The sequence below is a fragment of the Crinia signifera genome, chromosome 4 (assembly GCF_055691185.1).
Source record: "Crinia signifera chromosome 4, ASM5569118v1, whole genome shotgun sequence".
NCBI lineage: Eukaryota > Metazoa > Chordata > Amphibia > Anura > Myobatrachidae > Crinia > Crinia signifera.
Genome location: NC_139220.1, coordinates 288,506,301 through 288,511,917, shown reverse-complemented (window position 1 = coordinate 288,511,917; position 5,617 = coordinate 288,506,301).

Sequence of the window (5,617 nt, the reverse complement as noted above, 5' to 3'; positions counted from 1 at the left end):
TCACGGCACCCCACGCGCCCCTCCCGCAATTCACGGACCTCCGCAACCCCCCCTCCCGCAATTTGCAGACCCCCCTTCCCACGTTTCAAGCCCCCCGCGCCCCCGCCCACGATTTGCGGACCCCCGCCCCCTCCCCCTGTACCACCACAAGCAGGTACCGCCCCTAGGTGGGAAATCCGGCCCTGGCTGCCGCACTGCAGGTTTCCCCACTGCCCTCTGCACCAGCGCCACAACTTTTATCAATGTCTTGCCCACATACCACTATTATACGGGATGCGGTCATTCGTCAGACTGCATTTAGGTCTACAGTCATTAGGTCGACCCCACTAGGTCGACTGGCAGGTAGGTCGACCTGACTTAAGGTCGACATGGGCCAAGGTCGACATGACATAAGGTCGAATTTGCATAAAGGTCGACATGAGGAAGGTCGACTGGTCATAAGGTCGACATGGGTTTTTCACTGTTTTTTGAGCCGACATGTGCCGACAGGCGGTATTTCATGCCCTACCATCCACTAGGGCGTGGTGGGAGAATAAAATAGTGTGCCGAGCGCAGCGAGGCACCGTGCCCGAAGCATTGCGAGCGAAGCGAGCGATGCGAGGGTCCGATTCTCATTGCCAACTGTGTCCATGTCGACTGTGTCGACATTCGGATCAAAAAACAGTGAAAAACCCATGTCGACCTTATGACCAGTCGACCTTCCTCATGTCGACCTTTATGCAAATTCGACCTTAAGTCATGTCGACCTTGGCCCATGTCGACCTTAAGTCAGGTCGACCTTCCTGCCAGTCGACCTAGTGGGGTCGACCTAATGACTGTAGACCTAAATGCAGTCTGACGAATGATCCCATTCCTATTATACAGCCTCCTGCTCTCATGCACGCTCACTCCCTCCCAGTGGGAGGAGACGCTCACCCACTGCCGGGAGCTGCATACTGTCCCCCACCCTCCTCCAGTTCTAGGGATGCCCATCGACCATCAATGATTTTCAAATAATCGATGGTTTATGGCCGATGTTGAATACTTTTGCCATCAATGTGGGAGGACACTGCCCTGCCTCCTGTTCTCCTGCCCTGTAACTTCCGCCAGTGGAGACCCGCTCACCCTGTGTTGCCCACATTCCCCTATCATGCTTTACCGCCCAGCCTCCTGCTCTCATGCACCCTAACTCCCACCTAGTCGGAGGAGACACTGACTCCTGTATTTCTGTGCTGCCACGCTGGACCCTCACCCACTGGCAGAAGCTGCACAGTGTCCACCACCCTCTTTAGTCCCCCGTATGCCCACACACCCCTATCACTACCCAGCTTCCTGCTCTCCTGAACCGTAACTTCCACCACTGGGTAACCACTGACGCTGTGTTGCCCACATGCCCCTATTATGCCTCATATCCCAGCCTCCTGCTCTCATGCACCCTAACTCCCACCCAGTAGGAGGAGACACTGACTCAGGGCCACCGTCCAGTACTCCTGTGCTGCCACTCTGGACCCTCACCCACTGCCAGAAGCTGCAATACAAGGCATCTTTCATACAATTCTAACCATATTTCTCACAATACAAATGTTCACAAATTAAGGGGCGTAGCCCCTTACGCCGGTGTGAAGAGCGCCCGTAGGGCGCGATGAATCACCTAGTACTACAATATTATGTTAACGCTGCACTATGAGCTGAAACTACTCATCAATACAATTCTATGCATTTAGCATGTGGACATGAGCTTTCACCTAAGCTGGGGATGGTGAATTTAGTCACAAAATCAGATTTTCTCTATCCTGTCACATGTATTAGATACACATAAATAAGATTAACAATAGCTTTATCTGAAAATATAAGTTGTCAGTTCATCACTATAGAATAGAAATATTCTTATTGTATCTTATAGAATAAAAGGCTATTGCTGCTCTCATGTTGTGAATTCAAGAATTGTGCATGCCAGCAGCCACTAGATGGCACCCAATGGAGAAAGTCAATTGTTGAACCATTATGGTGCACAGAGTTGGGAACTAGTTTAACTAATAAAAATACAGAAATGCATAAAAACTACAAACATTTGAAATAATTAAATTACCCATAACATAAAGGCCAGTATTCAATGCTCCCGATTCACCGTTTTTTCAGCAAATCGGGCTGTTTTCACTCCTTGCAGTGAATCTTTTTCACTGAAAATCTGATTCGCTCTATTCAATGTTCACTGTTCGACGAAAGCGAACAGCGCATGCCGGCCAGTTCTCCAATATTATTCCACAAGAAAGCCACATATGTGGAGCTCCGCAATTCAATTGCAAAATTATCCTTGTGCTCATTATTATCATTTTAGTTAATGTGTTTTTTATTTTTCATGATTGTTTTTATATGTATAAAATAAATTGTTAATATTTTTGAGAAACCGTCTGGTCTTCCTAATTGTTCAGACAGCGCTGGCACATCACCTTTCTTTTTTAATCCTAACCTATTGGGCTTGACAACCCAGTGCCAGCTGCTGTTGATAGAGCACCATTCAGGGGTTAAAATTCGCCGTCAGGGGCAGCGAGCCCCTGCTGAATTGAATAGGGTGACAGGGAGAGCTGCCAGGAAATGCTGCAGCCCTCCGGAACCCTGCGAATGTGCAGCGAATCCTAAACAGAATTTGCTGCGCATGGAGAATAAAAACATTGAATACTCCCCTAAATGTAAAGCCACTTGCTTTAGTGAAATAGGATGTTGGTGCATTCTATTTGCACAGAGTCACTGTAGATGTGTTGTAAATCAGGGAAGACTCTGAAGTGCAGAAACCTTTACTTAAGGTCCATACACACTGGGCATTTTTGAGCTAAAAGCAGCTCAGTTTTGTCTTGCAAATTCGACATATCCAGCATGTACCACATTGATAAAATCCTGGCGGGGGGAGGGCAGGGAGGTCCCTGCTGTGTGTGGCAGGCAGTGGGGTCTCTGTGGCACTGGGCATTAAGTCAGTGGGTCTGTACAGTTGATGGGAACTGAGTAGCGCTATTCGCCAGATGAAGCACTGATGAATTTGAAAACCCTGGCCGGACGCCGATTGGCTGAGTAGTGCTATTTGCCGGGCGGCAGCATGGGAAGCGCTGCTGAATTTGAAAACACTGGGCGGATGCTGATTGGCTGGGTAGTGCTATATCGCTAATATCGAAGTATCGCTACTCCGTTCCCATCCGCCTCATGGACCCGCTGACCAGCGCCGCAGGGACCGCCTCACGCTCCTTCCCAGCCACCGCCCCTCTGCCAGCTGGCCAGACCCCACAGTCTGCCCCTCCCGCTGCATGGGAAGGAGGTCCCAGGATAGGTGGTCGGACGGCCAGCAGGTCCGACCAACTGCTCGGGTCCGATGACCGTGATCTATCCTTATGTATCCCTCCTATTATACAGAAAAAGTGAAATAGTCCCAAGGAGCAAAGCCGGAATCCTGCAGCCAGGGCTATTTTTGTGCAGGCTCCAGCAGGAACTGTGGCCCTTATTCTAGTTCACTCTTTCTGACAAAATATTTCTTAGATGGACAAAACCATGTGCACTGCAGGTGAGGCAGGTGTTACTTGTCCAGAGATAATTAGATTTGGGTGGGGTTTTACACCTGCCTCACCTGCAGTGCAAATGGTTTTGTCCATCTAAGAAATAGTTTGTCAGAAAGAGTGAACTAGAATAAGGGCCACAGTTCCTGCTGGAGCCTGCACAAAAATAGCCCTGCCTGCAGCCTTACAGTGGAAGAAAAGGTTCACCAAAGGCCTCTTGTAGACAAAATGGTTAGCGGAGAACCAATGTAGAATAGGCGCTGGTTTCCTGTTCACTTCAGTAATATGATTATCCAATGGCTCATATATGTGGAATATGAAAAGAGAAACAGATGGACATTTATTAATTATGAATCTGTGTATATATGGTCCACAAAGGGAAGGTCAAAGGGCTAGTTTGACCCAAAGAAAGAATTCCCAAACAGATATCGTACCCTCACTCACACAGAGGGATGGGTGTACAAACACATCAAGGTATCTTTGAGTTTGAAAAAACACCTCCGTGTGTGGTGGATGGTAGAAATATGGTCGAAATATGGTCGTACCGTACTCACATGTACGAACACAGCCGTAATCACATAGAGGTATTTAGGATCCCAAAGATGATGGGTAAGGGTTATACCAAATGACTCCAGATGTCCCAGTGTAATCAAAAAGAAAGAGGAGAAAACGTTTTCTCTTAGTGCAAATATTTATTGAGAATAAAACATAGATGGTGTGCAGGATGCAACCTGTACCGGATAGATGTAAAAACAAAAGGAATCGTACCTGAGCAGGCAATGTATGGCCATCCACTGCCAGCCAGGTGTTCCAAGGTCACAGGTGTAGTAGATGCACAACTCCTCTCCACCAACGCGTTTCGACAGATAAACTGTCTTTTTCATGGCCTTGAAAAAGACAGTTTATCTGTCGAAACGCGTTGGTTGAGAGAACGTTTTCTCCTCTTTCTTTTTGATTACACTGGGACATCTGGGGTCATTTGGTATAACCCCTACCCATCATCTTTGGGATCCTAAAGATACCTCTATGTGATTACGGCTGTGTTCGTACATGTGAGTACGGTACGACCATATTTCTACCATCCACCACACACGGAGGTGTTTTTTCAAGCTCAAAGATACCTTGATGTGTTTGTACACCCATCCCTCTGTGTGGGTGAGGGTACGATATCTGTTTGGGAATTCTTTCTTTGGGTCAAACTAGCCCTTTGACCTTTCCTTTGTGGACCATATATACACAGATTCATAATTAATGAATGTCCATCTGTTTCTCTTTTCATATTCCACATATATGAGCCATTGGATAATCATATTACTGAAGTGAACAGGAAACCAGCGCCTATTCTACATTGGTTTTCCATCTAACCATCCCTCCTTTTATCTCTATAGATTGTAAGCTTGCGAGCAGGGCCCTTCTACCTCCATGTCTGTTTGTATCTACCCAGTTTGTTTAATCACTGTTTTCTCCAATTGTAAAGTGCAACAGAATATGCTGTGTTATATAAGAAACTCATACCTCTTAGCATTTTTTTTAATTCTCACGTGTCGCAGGGTTTTCAGAGATTAAAATGTCACCAGAATTTTTTAAATTGCATATTGGGAGCGCGAATACCCGCTGTGATCCAAAATTTGGAGCAATGGGTGCGAGTTTTTCTTGTGAAGAAAACCATGCGTCCAATTGAATTGCACCCAAAGTGCGTACCCCAATTTATGTGTGTACCCAACTTAATCCACCATTTGGTGATCAAGTGTTGCCAACAAAATGTGTCTCCACTACAGACGCCACATTGTGTGAGGCATTTACATATGGGCCTCAGTGAATTTTCGTCTCCAGAAGATTGATTTACGCTTACCAAACTCTAGTCAGCAAGCACGCACCTCAGCCAAAAGGCCAGCACAGATGTGCACCGCATCCAGAAGAACAGCGTGCCGTACATGCGCCGTGAGGACGGAGATGGGATCGCTATCATCGCTGCGGGATCTTGCGCGCAGCCGCAGTGCCAGCTGTCAATCTCCCCCTGTGTCAGGCTGTCCCGGGCTGTCAGGAGGCCGCGCATGCGCGCAGGCAGCTGTCACTCTTCCCTCTCCCCGCGCACG